The sequence below is a fragment of the Mus musculus genome, chromosome 8 (genome assembly GCF_000001635.26).
Source record: "Mus musculus strain C57BL/6J chromosome 8, GRCm38.p6 C57BL/6J".
In the NCBI taxonomy this organism is placed as follows: domain Eukaryota; kingdom Metazoa; phylum Chordata; class Mammalia; order Rodentia; family Muridae; genus Mus; species Mus musculus.
This window is the reverse complement of record NC_000074.6, coordinates 102,110,150-102,130,936: the sequence shown is the minus strand read 5'-3', so window position 1 is coordinate 102,130,936 and position 20,787 is coordinate 102,110,150. Positions and strand designations below refer to the sequence as shown.

Below are 20,787 nucleotides of genomic sequence, written 5' to 3'. Positions count from 1 at the left end.
ATGTTAGAAGCCCTTTTGTTCCTTTTCACATGTTATCAAGTGGTTAAGGCAGGGCGGATTCTGGATGAAATTCAGGGCAATCTATCAGAAGTAAAGCGGGGAGAGAGAGTAGGAACAAAGAGAAAATATGGTACACAAAATAAGTATACAGGCCTTTCCACGGGTCTTGAACCCGAGGAAAAGTTTAGGTCAGGTAAGAATACCTGGGGAGAGATTAGAAGGAAGGAAAAGAAAAAAGAAAAGAAGAAAGATCAATTAGCGGAGGTCTCTAGGAAAAGGAGCCTGTGCTCATCGCTGGATGAGCTCAGGAAGCCAGCTCTTGGTAGCTCTGAAGCAGATGAAGAATTCTCCTCTGAGGAAACAGACTGGGAGGAAGAAGCAGCTCATTATGAGAAAAAAGGGTACCAGCCAGGTAAAGTGCTAGCTAATCAGTTAAGGAAGCCAAAAGCGGCTGGCGAAGGCCAGCTTGCTGCTTGGCCTCTTGGCAGTCGGCTTCAAGGTCATAGTGCACCTCCACCCTATGCTGAGCCCCCGCCCTGCGTAGTGCATCAGCCCTGCGCAGAGAGGCAATGGACAGAGAGGCAATGCACAGACTCGTTCATTCCAAAGGAGGAACAAAGGAAAATACAACAGGCATTTCCGGTCTTTGAAGGAGCCGAGGGTGGGCGTGTCCACGCTCCGGTAGCGTATATACAGATTAAAGAGCTTGCCGAGTCGGTCCGTAACTATGGAGTCAGTGCTAATTTCACTATAGCACAAGTGGAAAGGCTTGCGAATCACGCTATGACTCCTGGTGATTGGCAGACGGTAGTAAAAGCTGTAGCCCCCAGTATGGGAATGTATCTTGAGTGGAAAGCCTTGTGGCAGGACTCCTGCCAGACGCAGGCAAGGGCCAATGCCACCATGAAAGGGGATCAGAGAACGTGGACTTTTGAATTACTTACAGGTCAGGGACAACACGCTGCTAACCAGACAAATTATCATTGGGGAGCATATGCTCAGATCTCAGCTGCTGCTGTTAAGGCATGGAAAGCACTACCTAAGAAGGGAGAGGCAAGTGGGCAGTTGACCAAGATTACTCAAGGTGCACAGGAATCCTTCTCAGATTTTGTGGCCAGAATGACAGAGGCAGCAGAGCGTATTTTTGGAGAGTCAGAGCAAGCTGCGCCTCTGATAAAACAGCTAATCTATGAGCAAGCCACAAAGGAGTGCCGAGCGGCCATAGCCCCAAGAAAGAACAAAGGCTTACAAGACTGGCTCAGGGTCTGTCGAGAGCTTGGGGGACCTCTCACCAATGCAGGCTTAGCGGCTGCCATCCTCCAATCTCAGAACCGCTCCATGAGCAGAAATAATCAGAGGACATGTTTTAACTGCGGAAAGCCTGGGCATTTTAAGAAAGATTGCAGAGCTCCAGATAAACAGGGAGGGACTCTCACTCTTTGCTCTAAGTGTGGCAAGGGTTATCATAGAGCTGACCAGTGTCGCTCTGTGAGGGATATAAAGGGCAGAGTCCTTCCCCCACCTGATAGTCAATCAGCTTATGTGCCAAAAAACGGGTCATCGGGCCCTCGGTCCCAGGGCCCTCAAAGATATGGGAACCGGTTTGTCAGGACCCAGGAAGCAGTCAGAGAGGCGACCCAGGAAGACCCACAAGGGTGGACCTGCGTGCCGCCTCCGACTTCCTATTAATGCCTCAAATGAGTATTCAGCCGGTGCCAGTGGAGCCTATACCATCCTTGCCCCTGGGAACCATGGGCCTTATTCTCGGCCGGGGTTCACTCACCTTGCAGGGCTTAGTAGTCCACCCTGGAGTTATGGATTGTCAACATTCCCCTGAAATACAGGTCCTGTGCTCAAGCCCTAAAGGCGTTTTTTCTATTAGTAAAGGAGATAGGATAGCTCAGCTGCTGCTCCTCCCTGATAATACCAGGGAGAAATCTGCAGGACCTGAGATAAAGAAAATGGGCTCCTCAGGAAATGATTCTGCCTATTTGGTTGTATCTTTAAATGATAGACCTAAGCTCCGCCTTAAGATTAATGGAAAAGAGTTTGAAGGCATCCTTGATACCGGAGCAGATAAAAGTATAATTTCTACACATTGGTGGCCCAAAGCATGGCCCACCACAGAGTCATCTCATTCATTACAGGGCCTAGGATATCAATCATGTCCCACTATAAGCTCCGTTGCCTTGACGTGGGAATCCTCTGAAGGACAGCAAGGGAAATTCATACCTTATGTGCTCCCACTCCCGGTTAACCTCTGGGGAAGGGATATTATGCAGCATTTGGGCCTTATTTTGTCCAATGAAAACGCCCCATCAGGAGGGTATTCAGCTAAAGCAAAAAATATCATGGCAAAGATGGGTTATAAAGAAGGAAAAGGGTTAGGACATCAAGAACAGGGAAGGATAGAGCCTATCTCACCTAATGGAAACCAAGACAGACAGGGTCTGGGTTTTTCCTTAGTGGCCATTGGGGCAGCACGACCCATACCATGGAAAACAGGGGACCCAGTGTGGGTTCCTCAATGGCACCTATCCTCTGAAAAACTGGAAGCTGTGATTCAACTGGTAGAGGAACAATTAAAACTAGGCCATATTGAGCCCTCTACCTCACCTTGGAATACTCCAATTTTTGTAATTAAGAAAAAGTCAGGAAAGTGGAGACTGCTCCATGACCTCAGAGCCATTAATGAGCAAATGAACTTATTTGGCCCAGTACAGAGAGGTCTCATGCTGGTTAATCAACTCATAGATCTTGTCCAGATACAACTAGATGTATTATGACAAATAACTCAGCAGGGTTGTGAACAAAAGTTTCCGGGATTGTGTGTTATTTCCATTCAGTATGTTAAATTTACTAGGGCAGCTAATTTGTCAAAAAGTCTTTTTCAGTATATGTTACAGAATTGGATGGCTGAATTTGAACAGACCCTTCGGGAATTGAGACTTGCCATCATTCAGGTCAACTCCAAGCGCTTGGACCTGTCCCTGATCAAAGGATTACCCAATTGGATCTCCTCAGCATTTTCCTTCTTTAAAGAATGGATGGGGGTGGGATTATGTGGAGATACACTTTGCTGTGGATTAGTGTTGCTTCTTTGGTTGGTCTGTAAGCTTAAGGCCCAAACTAGGAGAGACAAGGTGGTTATTGCCCAGGCGCTTGCAGCTCTAGAACATGGTGCTCCCCCTGATATATGGTTATCTATGCTTAGGCAATAGGTCGCTGGCCACTCAGCTCTTATATTCCCATGAGGCTAGTCTCATTGCACGGGATAGAGTGAGTGTGCTTCAGCAGCCCGAGAGAGTTGCATGGCTAAGCACTGCAGTAGAAGGGCTCTGCGGCATATATGAGCCTATTCTAGGGAGACATGTCATCTTTCAAGAAGGTTGAGTGTTCAAGTGTCCTTCCCCCAGGAAAAACAACACGGGACCAGACCAGGACCCCTCTGGGTGATGAGCCTGGGAGGAGGTTATGTGTACGGCTCCTTTACCTGCACACTGGGGATTTGACCTCTATCTCCACTCTCATTAATATGGGTGGCCTATTGCTCTTATTAAAAGAAAAGGGGGATCTGTGAGGAGCCGCCCTCACATTTGCCATTATAAGATGGCACTGACAGCTGTGTTCTAAGTGGTAAACATAGTCTGCACACATGCAGGGGCAGTTTTCCCACCATGTGTTCTGCCTTTCCCGTGATGACAACTGGGCCGATGGGCTGCAGCTAATCAGGGAGTAATACGTCCTAGGTGGAGGATAATTCTCCTTAAAAAGGGATGGGGTTTCGCCATTTGCTCTCTTGCTTCTTACACTCTTGCTCCTGAAGATGTAAGCAATAAAGTTTTGCCGCAGAAGATTCTGGTCTGTTGTGTTCTTCCTGGCCGGGCGAGAGAACGCGTCTAATAACACCAGACCTAAAGCTTTACTACAGAGCAATTGTGATAAAAACTGCATGGTACTGGTATAGAGACAGACAAGTAGACCAATGGAATAGAATTGAAGATCCAGAAATGAACCCACACACCTATGGTCACTTGATCTTCGACAAGGGAGCTAAAACCATCCAGTGGAAGAAAGACAGCATTTTCAACAATTGGTGCTGGCACAACTGGTTGTTATCGTGTAGAAGAATGCGAATCGATCCATACTTATCTCCTTGTACTAAGGTCAAATCTAAGTGGATCAAGGAACTTCACATAAAACCAGAGACACTGAAACTTATAGAGGAGAAAGTGGGGAAAAGCCTTGAAGATATGGGCACAGGGGAAAAATTCCTGAACAGAACAGCAATGGCTTGTGCTGTAAGATCGAGAATTGACAAATGGGACCTAATGAAACTCCAAAGTTTCTGCAAGGCAAAAGACACCGTCAATAAGACAAAAAGACCACCAACAGATTGGGAAAGGATCTTTACCTATCCTAAATCAGATAGGGGACTAATATCCAACATATATAAAGAACTCAAGAAGGTGGACTTCAGAAAATCAAATAACCCCATTAAAAAATGGGGCTCAGAACTGAACAAAGAATTCTCACCTGAGGAATACCGAATGGCAGAGAAGCACTTGAAAAAATGTTCAACATCCTTAATCATCAGGGAAATGCAAATCAAAACAACCCTGAGATTCCACCTCACACCAGTCAGAATGGCTAAGATCAAAAATTCAGGTGACAGCAGATGCTGGCGAGGATGTGGAGAAAGAGGAACACTCCTCCATTGTTGGTGGGAGTGCAGGCTTGTACAACCACTCTGGAAATCAGTCTGGCGGTTCCTCAGAAAACTGGACATAGTACTACCGGAGGATCCAGCAATACCTCTCCTGGGCATATATCCAGAAGATGCCCCAACAGGTAAGAAGGACACATGCTCCACTATGTTCATAGCAGCCTTATTTATAATAGCCAGAAGCTGGAAAGAACCTAGATGCCCCTCAACAGAGTAATGGATACAGAAAATGTGGTACATCTACACAATGGAGTACTACTCAGCTATTAAAAAGAATGAATTTATGAAATTCCTAGCCAAATGGATGGACCTGGAGGGCATCATCCTGAGTGAGGTAACACATTCACTAAGAAACTCACACAATATGTATTCAGTGATAAGTGGATATTAGCCCCAAACCTAGGATACCCAAGATATAAGATATAATTTGCTAAACACATGAAACTCAAGGAGAATGAAGACTGAAGTGTGGACACTATGCCCCTCCTTAGATTTGGGAACAAAACACCCATGGAAGGAGTTACAGAGACGGAGTTTGGAGCTGAGATGAAAGGATGGACCATGTAGAGACTGCCATAGCCAGGGATCCACCCCATAATCAGCATCCAAACGCTGACACCATTGCATACACTAGCAAGATTTTATTGAAAGGACGCAGATGTAGCTGTCTCTTGTGAGACTATGCCGGGGCCCAGCAAACACAGAAGTGGATGCTCACAGTCAGCTAATGGATGGATCATAGGGCTCCCAATGGAGGAGCTAGAGAAAGTAGCCAAGGAGCTAAAGGGATCTGCAACCCTATAGGTGGAACAACATTATGAGCTAACCAGTACCCCGGAGCTCTTGACTCTAGCTGCATATATATCAAAAGATGGCCTAGTCGGCCATCACTGGAAAGAGAGGCCCATTGGACTTGCAAACTTTATATGCCCCAGTACAGGGGAATACCAGGGCCAAAAAGGGGGAGTGGGTGGGCAGGGGAGTGGGGGTGGGTGGATATGGGGGACTTTTGGTATAGCATTGGAAATGTAAATGAGTTAAATACCTAATAAAAAATGGAAAAAAAAAAGAAAAAAAAATAAACCAAGCATAGTGGTGTATGCTTGCAACTGTAGGTTTTGTAAAGGGATGAAAGAGTATCAAAAGTCAAAGTCTATCCTCTACTATACAGCATGTTCCATAACAAACAGAAACGTCTACTAGTCCTTTGTATTAGAAATTATTAGTAACTATGTTCCAATCCTCGTTGCATATGATAAAGGAAGTTTACAATGTCAGTGAAGGGGATTTTCATTATATAAAGATTCTTCACAATTGACCAGAGATTTTAACTAAGTTCCTGTATAACCTGTTAACTTTTGGGCAACTAAAGTCTAGGGTATCAATTCATATTTAGTTCCTGATTAAAAAAATACATTCAGTAATTAGGTTTAGCTGAATTTACTTGAATAAAACAGTCAGGAATTGGTAAGACCAAGAGAAAAGATAGTTATTTCAAAAAGGACTCAGGGCAGCAATCAAGTAGACATTATAGACAGAAGAATTTGACTTTGAGAACCAGCTGATTGGATCTAGCTTGGCATTTGCTTTGTGTGGACATCAAGGGAACTAAGGAATTGGCAGCCTGTAAATTACTTAAAGTTTAGTTGTTGCTATTGGTTGAAAATTAACTATAAGGCTGGTCTTTTTAGTCCTTTGGCAGCTTTTCAACCTAATTTTTAGTTAATTATGTAATTTAAAGGTAATTAAACCAAGAAATAAACTATTTCTTGTCCTCCCTTGGAGACTTTGCATTTTCCTTACAGTTCCTCTCAAGTTGATGACCTTTAGGTTATTTTTACTACACACACACACACACACACACACACACACACACACATGATATATGATATAAATGTAACATTCTGTCTCCACTTAATATGGCTTGTGTATATGATTTCAAGGATGACCACTTTGCCACTTTGCCTTGGATAACCAATTGGGACTCATAGTTGAGAGAGTTGAATTTTTCTTCTTTCCCCAGGTTTAATTACACAAGCTAATATTTTTAGTTCCAGATTTTAGTGTACTAAAGATATTGTTTGAAAATATTTAAAGGCCATTTAGCCTATGAGTTGATGAAATGAACTTTAGGACAGAAAGCATAAAGCCTTCAAAAGGATTTGAAGTCAAGATGGTGATAGAGCATGATTGGTTTAAATGTCATATCAGAATTGATACAAGGCATGTCTGTAAGAGAATAATATCTTTATTTCATAGTTTACATCTTCTTATCAATTAATTTACTTGCAACTATTTCATAGTAATACAAATACCTCCTTTCAAATGTAAGCTTGCTATTTTATAAAGTAGCCAGCAGCATACATATTAAGGCCAAGTATATAAACCATGCACAGCCAGTTTGAGAATTGGAGAGCAAGAATACTTGACTACAGTAGTTTATATCACATATGAAAAGTAACTTTAGTTGCCACACAGGTTTGTTTTTTGTTTTTTGTTTTTGTTTTTGTTTTGTTTGTTTGTTCTTGTCTGTAATATGTCCCTTTTATGGATTCCTCAGTAAATGTTTACTTATCTTCCCATTCACAAATCAGTCTTGATTACAAAGTTAGAAAGATCTGAAAACATCCAGTGATAACAATAAAAGGTTGGCTATGTTAGAAAATGTCTGCTCTGCAAAAATAAGATCCTGAGCATGTAGCTATAAGTCTATTAGCTTTAAATTTTCCAATACTAACTCAATAGGAGGAGATTATGCAAAATGTTAAGAATTTAAACCATATCAGGAAAAGTTTTACATAACTAATATATTTTTGTGGTTTTGTTGGTGGTGGTGGTGGTAGTGGTTTTTTTGTTTTTTGTTTGTTTGTTTGTTTTTTGCACTAGTCTGTTTTGAGAACTAAGAAATCATTATTGAATTTTATAATACTTAGCGTCCCATTGGGTGCATTCCTGGACCATTCCATAGAATCTTGTTCTAATACAGTTGGAATAGTAACCTTTCTATATTTCCCTCTCACAAAAATGGATAAGAAAAGAGAAGAGGAAACTGTGTTTTGCAATGTGCTTAGCCTGCCTACTCATACATATCTTGGCTACCTTGTAAAATCCAAATTTTAGAAATTTCTCTACCGTATTCTTAACCTCAACAATGAAAAAAATCTGGCCCAGTTCAGGCACGCTAGTCTGCATTTTGGTTTTGGTTTTGGATTTGGGTGGGTAGAGGAACACCCTTATAGAAGCAAGGAGAGGGAGGATGGGATGGAGGGTTTCTTGGACGGGGGAAAACAGGAAAGGGGATACCATTTGAATGCGAATAAAGAAAATATCCAGAAGAAGAAGGAGGAGGAGGAGAAGAATGAGGAGGAGGAAGAGGAGGATGAAGAAGGAAGAAAGAAGGAAGAAGGAAGAAGGAAGAAGGAAGAAGGAAGAAGGAAGAAGGAAGAAGGAAGAAGGAAGAAGGAAGAAGGAAGAAGGAAGAAGGAAGAAGGAAGAAGGAGAGGGAGAGGGAGAGGGAGAGGGAGAAGGAGAAGAAGAAGAAGAAGAAGAAGAAGAAGAAGAAGAAGAAGAAGAAGAAGAAGAAGAAGAAGAAGAAGAAGAAGAAGAAGAAGAAGAAGAAGAAAAAGTGGTGGTGCCTGGATACTTATTCTGAAACACTCAAACATCACCACATTGACAGAAAAAATGCAACTTGGCTGCGCATGAGAATAAATGAAAGGCACATGTATACCTTATGATAACAAGAAAGCCCATCAATGCTGTAATCACCCTTACAATATATGGAGCAAAAGGCCTCACTAAGCACAGCTTATTATTCCCTGAAGTGAGAAATTCCAAAGGAAGGGCAGCCATCAAATTCCCCCAAGTGACCAGAGCTTTAATTACTGAAGAGACAGAGTGTCCTTTACTTGGGTCCATTGTGAGATTGTATGAAAAAAGTTCTCCTCAAATTTACAACTGAAATGTGTCTCCACTACTCATCTTTTTATTATTTCCACAGATGTGAAGAGATAGACTATTTTCTAAGTGGATTATTTGGGTAAGAACTTAGCAGTGCATGACATTCACACATGTACACTTCCTTGCTTGGCTGCTTTATGGAGAAAATTTGGCAAATTTTTGGAATGAAATATATTTTCTTAGGAGAAAATATGTTTGATTTTTATAACTAGAGAACGATTTTTTTTTTGCTAGAATTTTCTTGTGTTAGAGTATTTTTTTCTCTTATTCCCCAAAGAGGTCAATCTCTCTGTGTATTTTTCTAAAACTCAGAGGTGTGTTAGGAGTTTTAACATATAATGTCTCACTTATTAATGTATTTATATTTTACAGTTGCTGGGTGAGATCAATATTATGATTGTCATTTTAAATATGAGAAATTTGGAACAACATGTACATGGCCTTCCAAATTTTAATAAGTAGTAAAAGAGGAGCTGAAACCAGAGTCCAAACTATTGGTTCATAGACATAGTACCTATAAACACTGTTCATTTATTTATTATTAGAAATTAGAAACAAAAATAACATGATTTTTTTGAGATTTTTCTCAAATGACTCATAGATAATATAACTAGTTAAATTGGTGACTATCAATTTAGGATGTAGCTTAAAATAAATAATACATAATTTAAGTATGTCCACATATTTCATAGGACTGCAGTATTTTGACCATTCTCTCTAAAATTCACATTTGAGTATTTTTCCATTTGTTTAAGTCTAAGAAGTGCATATGACTCACTAAAATTATTAATTGTTATTATGTTGCATATAACATATTATATAATCTATTAACTTCTACAGAAATATTTGGATTAATATGTTTAAATACTTAACTATACATAAATGTACATAATTTCAAATGTATATATAATAAAATTATATAATACATAATATGTTTGTAAAATATTACTTAAAATTATATAATATGTGTGTGTGTGTGTGTGCGTGTGTGTGTGTGTGTGTGTGTGTGTGTGTGTGTATTTTACATCTAAGAAGGATGAAAGGGTGGAGTGGTAGCTTTATGGTAGTTTTGGTGGAAGTCAAATAATAATGAAGGCAGAAAGAAAAGCTTAAATTTAATGCTAATATTGTGTTCTAGAAATAACATCAGAATACTGAGACTTAACTTACTGATCAATAGTATAGATGCACAGTAGCACAGAATCTTTCTCCTCTCTCTCTCTCTCTCTCTCTCTCTCTCTCTCTCTCTCTCTCTCTCTCTCTTTGTTGCTAGTATTGAACCTAGCCTGGGGCATGCTAAAGACACACTCTATCATTGATCTTTATCCTCAACCCTAATTTCATTCTTCTCTTTAAGACAAGGTACAGCTGAGTCACAGATTAGCTTTGAAATTTGTTTTCTATTTCCTCAGCCTCCTGGGTATTAGAATTCTCAGATGCTGTACAAAACTATGTAAACAAACAAACAACCTAAGAACCTGTGGAAACAGAAGGTATTGTTTTGATTTACAAAATCACAAATTTCATTTTTTATAATAACCACTCATAGTTAGCTAAAAGAAAATAACCTATAGGCACTCCTCTTTTTAAGTTACTAGTATTGGTTTCTACCATTTGGATGTCATATTAGTTATCATTAGAAAGTAAGAGACTACAAGATTAGAGCTTCTTTCCTCCTCTCAGTCACTGTTCTTTGTTCTCAGATTTTCCCCTACAAACCCTGCTTGGGCTGTGACCAAGAAGAATGAAATGCACCAGTAGTAAGCAGATATGATAGTCTGTAGCTGCATCTGAGCACTAAGAGCTAACTCAGGAGGATGAAGACTTTGAAGCCAGTGAACCTGGCATAACAAGTTGAAGACAAACAGCCAGACAGTGGTTTAGAAAAGAAAGAAAGTGTCAAACACCATGCATGTTTTAATGAACTGTGGAATATCAGGAGACCTATGTGTGCATGTTATAAAAAAAATGTTGAAGGAAATTGAGCGATTACTAAATAGGTGATAGTATAGGCTGCTATTCTGGAAGACCTAAGCTTCCCATCACCCATATGATAGTTTACGATGTACATACACAAACACATACACATATATATCTAGATAACATACTCATGCATAAAATAATGTATATAATAATATTAAACATTTTAAGATTCTTTCTTTTTCCATCTGTTACACTCTAATTTTAAACCTTCCAAGATTTTTTTAGTTTTTAAATTTTTATTGGTTATTTTATTTGTTTACATTTTAAATGTATCCACTCATAAGTAGCTAAAAGAAAATAACCTATAGGTACTACTATTTTAAAGATGCTAGTATTGGTTTCTACCATTTGCATGTCACGTTGATTATCATTAGAAAGTAAGAGACTATAAAATTGGAGGGTCTTTCCTCCTCTTAGGAGAAAATTGGGCCATTCCAAATCCAAGATTTGAATCACAATTGTCACTCATTTTGAAGATCTATTAATGTACTGTTTTTTACCATTTTGTAAATTATAAAGTATAAAATACACCAAACATCATATTTGACAATTAGATAGAATGCCCTGTCATCTATCCTAACTTAAGATATTTATAAAACCATATGTTATATCCTGGTTTAGCCTTTTTACTATCTGAGAACTGTCTTCTCAAACATATTTTCTCAATGTTAAGTAGCCTGAGCTGACTATGGGACTATAAGTAGTCTTCCAACACCATCAGAGATCTGAGAATGAGCAACATTACCTGAAATACAGGACGCCTAACTCAGCTTCCAGAACTGAAATAAGTTGTAGAGACAGCTGCCTACCTATACAGCTCCAGTAAGTGAGGAAGTTGGAGCATCAGTCGTCAGCCTTCTGGCCCAGGATGAGAGAGTGTCTTATTGTATAGTCTTGGGTAGGTTCAGAATCACTACATAAACAAGGTTAGCTTGGACCTCACAGAGATCTCCATGCCTCTGCCTCCTGAATGCTGGAATTAAAGTTTTGGGCCACCATGTCCAGACAACATCTACCATTTTAATAATTACATTGTTCTTTGAGAATTTTATACAATCATACAATCAAATACATTCATGCTCACTTCTCATTTATTCCCTCCAGATTCTTTCAACACTCCCCCCTCATAATTTAATATCTTCTTTTTGAAAATTTTGATAGTCTGCCAAATCCAGTTAAGGTTGTCCAAATGTGCACAAGTATGAGAGCATCTTGAGAATAGGAAATCCCCTAGTGGCTAATAAACTCAAAAAAGAATGACTATCCCTTTCCCAAACTCTATATGTTACTCGCAAGTACTTAAGAATGCGTGGAGTCTAGAGATAATTTGCCCGGTCTATGCAATAAATTTGGTTAGCTGGATCTGTTTCAGTTGATACTTGTCGACCAGTTCCAGTAAAAACATACCTGTGCCAGTTTCCCAACCATGTTAACTTGCTTGGAGAAAGAGCCAAGAGAGTTAAAGAACCCAGCTCTGATCTCATGCCATCTCCTGGATTCAATGTGTGCTCTCAGTTTGCAGAAGCATTATTATGTAATAATCCCATCTTTAAATATCTAATATTTACTAACCTTTAAATGATTAGGAAGAATTTTTGGTCTAGACATCCTCATTTAACAACCATTAAGATTAACAGGAACATATTATCTTTCTGTCACTTTGCTGAAATGAATTATTATTACAGAACATGTTGAAATCATGATTTCATTACAGAATTTATTTCTCAAATGAAAATCTCACTGCTTGGTTTAGTGGAAAAGGAAGGAACAGTGGAGTCAGACTCAATATCTCTAAGACACCTTAGCCATATCAGTGGCTACATAAGACCTGATTTGCCTTTCTGACCATTTATACTATTGGGAGTATAGAAAGTGAGGCTCTCCGTGACTTATTCTTGGTATTCTAGTATAAGGTTAATAATTTATATGATTCTACAAACTTGTATCAGTTGAACAAATTAATGTGTTTGCTGTGGCCTTTCAGACATGCGTCTTTGTCACTGTTGATGCTTACTCTCTTCTCAACTCTCTCATTAAGTGCCTCCCTCTTCCCAATTCAAGTCCCAGATCCTATTTTATTTTCCATGCCACTCTTGTTTAAACGATTAGTTTCTACATGTGACAGAAAACATGGCACACTTGTTTCTCCTTTGCTTATATCTCTTAGCATGATGGTCAAGCAATCATTTTTCTTCACATGGCAGCACCATTTCTCTCTTCTTTGTAGCTGAACAACACTGTGTTGTGGATCTATAAGATGCTTTTCTTACATACAAATCCACTGTCCTGGTTAGGTTTCTTTAACTTGACATAAGCTAGAGTCATCTGGGAAGGAGAGTCCTATACAGAAAGGATGCCTCCATCAGATTGGACTGTAATAAAGTCAGGTATTTTGCTGATCACTAATTGACTTATGAAGCTTCAGCCAACTGTGAAGCTGGGAGATGAAATATATGCTTCCCTCCTATAATTTGCTTTTGGTCAGTGTTACATCACAGCGAAACAGAAATACAAGGGCATCCACTAATGGACCCCCCTAGGCTAATTGCATATTTTATCTATTGCACATATTGCCATGACAAGACAGAGCAGACACGCATTGCTTTTGGATGTTAGCTTTCTTCTCTTCTGATGTATACTCTCCAGTGCTTTGTCTGTATGATACAGCACATCTTTCACTTTATTGAAATATTTCTCTCCTGCTTTACATAATGGCTGGACGAATTTAGAGTCTTTAATCTTTCTTTTACCTTCTACACATACTGTCATGCTCACCTGTGTAAAAGCATACACACACACACACACACACACACACACACACACACACATAAAGATATATATATATATTCGTTTTGGCATCTCTCCTGGAGTACCGGTAACAAAGGGTGTCCTTCTTGATTGTGAAAACAGCTCAGTATTCTAAGAATCTCTTTCAAACATGAGGCTTTTCTGGATTAAGATTCCATGCTTAAGTTACACAACAATTTGACTCCACCCACCGATGTGCTACTGATGCTGAGGATAGTGTGGCATTGAGGAGGCACATTCCCATTCATTATCCTCTAACCAGGAGGACCACTCCAGCAAGCACTTTCTTCCTATGACTTTTTTGGCATAAGTCCAACAATTTCATTGCAAGCTGATTTATTTGTCTCACTCCTTTCTAATCCACCCTATCATTTCGACTTTATTTTTATTTTTCCTCAACAGCTGCAGTTAGTCTTATGACTATGTTTCTTTCATTAAAAGCTGTACTTAAGAAAACCTGGGGTGCTCTGTAATTAACACATCATTGTGCACAATTTGGAGGAATGCTGTGGTTGAGGCACGTGCTTTTCATAAAGGAAAGTTTCTAGCCGAGATTGCATATTTTGCTGAATTCTTTTAAGAACTTAAAAACACAATTTTCAAAGGACACCCGGAGCCAAAAAGTGATCTTTAAGGAATTGAAGTGAGTGCTAAAGTAAAAGAGGGTGCACAGCAAAGTGACAGTGCCTGCAGCCTTTGATTCTAGAAGCCAAGAAGAGCAGTGGCTTCCTTTGCCTTGCTTCATCCTCAAACATTCTTATTTTGAGGAATTTCTGAAGAATGTTTTTGTTTGGTTGAAGATACTTTGCCTAATCTTCCAATAATAGAGACACATGCTCATTTCACATTATACCAACTGTAAACCAGAGTATGATAAACCTATAGTTCTTCCTTTATGTCTTTCAAATCTGTTCCTTTTTTTTTGCAAAAATTAATTTTGAAATACATAGGTGTACTGGCTAGTTTTGTGTCAACTTGACACAGCTGGAGTTATCACAGAGAAAGGAACTTCATTTGAGGAAATGCCTCCATGAGATCCAACTGAAAGGCATTTACTCAGTTAGTGATCAAGGGGGAAAGGCCCCTTGTGGGTGGGACCATCTCTGGGCTGGTGGTCTTGGTTCTATAAGAGAGCAGGCTTAGCAAGCCAGAGGAGGCAAGCCAGTAAAGAACATCCCTCCATGGCCTCTGCATCGGCTCCTGCTTTCTGACCTGCTTGAGTTCCAGTCCTGACTTCCTTGGTGATGAACAGCAGTATGGAAGTGTAAGCCGAATAAACCCTTTCCTCCCCAACTTGCTTCTTGGTCATGATGTTTGTGCAGGAATAGAAACCCTGACTAAGACAAATTGGTACCAGTGGAGTGGGGTATTCCTGTGACAAACTGACCATGTTTTGGGGAGGACTGTGGAAGGACTTTGGAACTTTGGGCTTGAAGATCCATCCGTTGTTAAGAGCTCTGTCAGATGTTGTGTAGGAGCTTGGAAGATAATGTTGAGAACACTGCAGAAGATGGAGCTCTGGTGTGTGAAATTTCAGAGGGAAAATTAAAGACTCTTTTCAGGGCCATTCCTGTTTTGATTGTGAAGATTCTGTAGTTCTGGTTAGCTGGGGCTGAAGAATCAGCTGTGATTAACAAGATACCAGAACTACTAAAGCAAAAACTTTGCATTACTGGGACTATTGATGCTGGTTAGCTGGAGCTAAGAAATTAGCGGTGATTAAGAAGAGACCAGCATCATTGAGGTGACATCTTCTGGGAAGTGTTTTCTGAGAGCACAGTGGCTGTGTTCCAGATATAGCCAAAGTTGTACCTTGTGCTGTGGCTGGACTTGGTAATGTGTAAGGGTCATTCAGGTGGTACTGGTTTTGAAGGCATGAAGGAGTTGAGCAGAGCAGCTGAGGCTTGGCACTATGAGAGGCCATGGAAGGCCATTGGTGAAAGTCCAGCCTCAGTTGCAATTGATGGCCCAGGACTGAAGGGGTCATGCAGTGTTTTGGAGATGCCAGTACCATGAGATGACCACCAAGAGCAGCAGCAGCAGCAGTGGAGTACAGGCATCTGGAGCCTAGAGGATGACACGTGTGCTACAAAGGGCATGGCTGGAGAAGTGACCCAAGCCCTTGGAGGAGCCCAGAAGATCGTAAGTTGGATCCCAGACATTGGACGGTTGGCGATTGACTTTTGCTTTTGATTGTGGCTGTGCCCTGATATTTTCCCTCTTGAAGGAAGAAACTGTTTTAGTGGAGCCCACAGTTAAGAGACTTTTAATTGTAAAAAGACTTTGGATTTTAAAAGAGATGGATATTTTAAAGAAATTGAAATTTTAAGAATATGTAAAGACTGTGGGACTTCTAAAGTTATTTAGATCTTGGGGATGAATAAGAATGTAAGGGCTGAGGCTTACTAGTGATGTGTTTGTGTGTCAAGTTGACAAGGGGTCAATTGTACTGGCTAGTTTTGTGTCAACTTGACACAGCTGGAGTTATCACAGAGAAAGGAACTTCATTTGAGGAAATGCCTCCATGAGATCCAACTGAAAGGCATTTACTCAGTTAGTGATCAAGGGGGAAAGGCCCCTTGTGGGTGGGACCATCTCTGGGCTGGTAGTCTTGGTTCTATAAGAGAGCAGGCTTAGCAAGCCAGAGGAGGCAAGCCAGTAAAGAACATCCCTCCATGGCCTCTGCATCGGCTCCTGCTTTCTGACCTGCTTGAGTTCCAGTCCTGACTTCCTTGGTGATGAACAGCAGTATGGAAGTGTAAGCCGAATAAACCCTTTCCTCCCCAACTTGCTTCTTGGTCATGATGTTTGTGCAGGAATAGAAACCCTGACTAAGACAATAGGTATACATATATGTATAAAATATAATTACATTTTTTTCTCCTCCTTTCTTCATAAGAAACCTTCTATACTGGCTCATTGTTCTATTTCAGATTTATAGACTTTTTTCCATTGTTATTACATGCACATATGTATATGTATAAACAGTTATATTACCAAATATAATTGTCTCAATGTATGCAGTGTTATTTATATGTATGTTTTTAGAACTGAAGGAAATGACGAAGTTGTTCTTCATGACCCAGGCAAACTGTAGGAGAAACAGAAGATACCTCAAGCTCCTTTCCAAATTAACTTCCAAGATATTCAAAACCTTAAACGTGCATAAAATTCAGTGTAGACTATTTTTATGTATCTTTAGGTTTCAAATTTTATGAATATAAGAATTTAGACAAGATTCAAAAAGGTCACTTCTGCTTATGTTATTAGAAAAGCAAAAACATACACACACACACACACACACACACACACACACACACACACACATAATTTAATATAGTTGCCAGGCAACTTTGGTAACTGTTTATCAACTATAAAGCTCATAATGTCAGTGTAGAAGGCAAGGTTTTCATTGAACATTTGCTTCTCTACTTATTCTGCCAAGGCTATTTTTCTTCCAGATTTTCATGAACAAGAGATACCTGCTTGAAAATGTCTTATTGAAAGCTTCTTGTTTCTGAAAATTCATACTATGTCTTAGTAAAGTTCTATTAGAACACATTTTCTGATATCTGAATAATTTTTAGCTATTGTTTGGACCCTTGTTTTGTGTGCATATATGTGTACACACCATGTACATGACTGGAACCATGGTAAAAAATGGTCAGGAGTCCCCATGTAGGTGCTGTGGAATTGAACCCAGGTCCTCTGGAAGAATAACAAGAGCTCCTAACTCCTGTGTAATCTCTCTGGTTTCTTGTATGAATTTCTTTTTTTTTTTCCATTTTTTATTAGGTATTTAACTCATTTACATTTCCAATGCTATACCAAAAGTCCCCCATATCCACCCACCCCCACTCCCCTGCCCACCCACTCCCCCTTTTTGGCCCTGGTATTCCCCTGTACTGGGGCATATAAAGTTTGCAAGTCCAATGGGCCTCTCTTTCCAGTGATGGCCGACTAGGCCATCTTTTGATATATATGCAGCTAGAGTCAAGAGCTCCGGGGTACTGGTTAGCTCATAATGTTGTTCCACCTATAGGGTTGCAGATCCCTTTAGCTCCTTGGCTACTTTCTCTAGCTCCTCCATTGGGAGCCCTATGATCCATCCATTAGCTGACTGTGAGCATCCACTTCTGTGTTTGCTGGGCCCCGGCATAGTCTCACAAGAGACAGCTACATCTGCGTCCTTTCAATAAAATCTTGCTAGTGTATGCAATGGTGTCAGCGTTTGGATGCTGATTATGGGGTGGATCCCTGGCTATGGCAGTCTCTACATGGTCCATCCTTTCATCTCAGCTCCAAACTCCGTCTCTGTAACTCCTTCCATGGGTGTTTTGTTCCCAAATCTAAGGAGGGGCATAGTGTCCACACTTCAGTCTTCATTCTCCTTGAGTTTCATGTGTTTAGCAAATTATATCTTATATCTTGGGTATCCTAGGTTTGGGGCTAATATCCACTTATCAATGAATACATATTGTGTGAGTTTCTTTGTGAATGTGTTACCTCACTCAGGATGATGCCCTCCAGGTCCATCCATTTGGCTAGGAATTTCATAAATTCATTCTTTTTAATAGCTGAGTAGTACTCCATTGTGTAGATGTACCACATTTTCTGTATCCATTCCTCTGTTGAGGGGCATCTAGGTTCTTTCCAGCTTCTGGCTATTATAAATAAGGCTGCTATGAACATAGTGGAGCATGTGTCCTTCTTACCTGTTGGGGCATCTTCTGGATATATGCCCAGGAGAGGTATTGCTGGATCCTCCGGTAGTACTATGTCCAGTTTTCTGCTCATTAATCTCACTTATAGAATAATATTTACGTGTGCATGTGATACACATATGTAAGTCCATCGCTTTTGTTTCCATTGATTTTTTTTTTTTAGAAAGTTAAATGCAAACAGACATTTAGTTTATTTTTCAATGGTTCAGGTCTGGTTCCTCAAAAAATAAACAACAACAAAACAAACCCTTAACCTTTTCAGTTGTTCTAGTTTGGATTGTCATCTAAGTTGTTATTGATATCTTCCTCAGCTCAAAGTTCCTTTTGACCATGATACACAAAGTTACTCCTTTTCTTTTTGTCCTGTGGTCTGATTTAGTGGTTAAATGTATTCCTCATCATTTATTCCTCATCATTTATTTTATTATATATAAAATATATATAATATATTACATATATATATGATGAGCATCCTGTGGCTGTCTTCAGACACCCCAGAAGAGGACAACAGATCCCATTATAGTTGGTTATGAGCCAACATGTGGCTGCTGGGAATTGAACTCAGGACCTCTGGAAGAGCAGTCAGTGCTCTTAACTTCTGAGCCATCTCTCCAGCCCCCACCTCATTTCTTAGAACAATTCAAACTGAGAAATTTGTAAAACAAATATAAGTCCAATCCAGAAGAAAGGGTACAGACACTGAATTCAGTGTAGGCATCTGAATCTACAACCCTTTAGCTTCACTGTTGTCTGTACACAGGTGCTCAGGTTTTAGGAAGAATTGTACAATTGCATGATGGGGCTCAGGTGCCCTCTATACTCAGCCCTTTGCTCTGTTGGGAATTTCTAGTAAATTCAGGCTCATTGTTAAATGGATGTTAAAATCATAGACATCTTCTGACAGCAGGATGCTCTTGGACAGTGCCTGTGTCCATGGTAAGAGTTTGACCTTTGACATTTTTGTTATTAGTTTTCCAAGGAATTCTGGGACCTGTGTCTTTATTCACTTTTAATATAAAACAAAATCATATGTTAAATTACTAAATCATGGACATTTAATGAAATGAGCAATTAACCTGTGGTCATTTGGTGTGGGGGTGTTGAGAAATTTGTTAAAATATTTGCTGAGGGGGAGAGTGTGGCTAAAGAAAATAGTTTTTTCTTTTAAAAAGTAGGAAGGTACAATTGGTTTAGATGAAAGTCTAAGTTCTTGAAAACTTGTTGTCATTATACTTACTTTTATTGTGATGGAGAAACCAAAAGCAACCAAAGGGCAGAAGAGATAAACATAACTAGTCATGACTAAAGAATGAGAGGAGGTCTCAGAATGCTCATCACAATGCCTAACTAAGTTAAAGGAATGAGAGCAATATAGAAATTACTGAACTTTTAGGAGCACGTGCAACACAAGTTTCTAAGTCTTTAAAGAAATTTGAGTTGCTTTGCTTAGTCTTTGTTTCCTTGATGATCAGTCTGTCCTCATCTTCCTATCTCATTGTAAAAGATAATTCACCCCTCCATGTTACCACATTAAGATCTGTGCACATGTTGTTTAGAAATCTCAAAAGTTTTTGGATAATCATAGCCTCGTGTACTCATATATGCGTTCTGTGTAATTATACTGATGCTGCAAGAATTCAGGCTTCCTCCAGGAATAGAAGAAAAATCTACGTGCAAAGATACATTTCCTATGCATTCATATTATAATTTTTAATGAGACTAAAAGTTTTAAGGCTTAAAATTTTTCATCATAGTTGAACCTAGGACAAAATAACTTGCATCAATAAATGTGGATGTACTATGCTTTGTGTGTTGATGATGGATTTCTGGGTATGCTTGCAGGCTTAAGTACATGTTGTACTTATATATCAGATAATCACCATTTGTAGTACATGTGGTTCTTTCTTAAATAGTACCTTATCTTTCAAAATAAATCATAAGCACGACTACCCAGGGCTTTTATAATTTTTATAATAAACACCAACTGTCACTATTGCAGGAAACTTGGTTTTGCAATGACTGAGTCCTGCAGATCACTAAAATATGAGAGAAGTTATTCACAAAGATGTTTTATATTACCTTAAATTCTCTGGTTTCTGTGGAACATATGCTTATTCCTAAGCATCTTCAGTACATGAACTATCATCATGTGGAAGGAATTAGTGCTATTAATGTGTGCGAATGATGGTTCAGGATAGGTATGGTACTAAACTGAAAGGAATGATGGATAAGCCACACAAAGGGACCATTTCTACATTGGAACCTTTAAGATTTTTCTTGCATAGCAATGCTTACAGCCCACATGAATTTCTAATTTAGAGATTTAACTTTTAGTCTGACTCCTTCTAAATTTAACTAGCTAAACAAAACTAATTCTCATAATGATTTTGAAGTATGATCCCATCCAGTTTAGGTACCATGTCTTGCCACTTATTAAGGAACTGTGAAATAAAACCTACTAAATATTCTTTATGACTGGCATATTAATATACAAGATGCTGTGATCATTGACATATGGTACAACAAATGTGAAAATGATGAGGTTGGCAATCACTGAAATTCATGTTTAGGGTCCAGCTCTGCCTA

At 39.5% G+C, this 20,787-nt stretch overlaps 1 pseudogene; it reads right to left on the bottom strand.

The window, feature by feature from the left end:
* Gm51539 overlaps positions 1-12,097 on the bottom strand; it is a 77,331-nt pseudogene extending 65,234 nt beyond the window's left edge.
* Between the last annotated feature and the right edge of the window lie 8,690 nt (positions 12,098-20,787).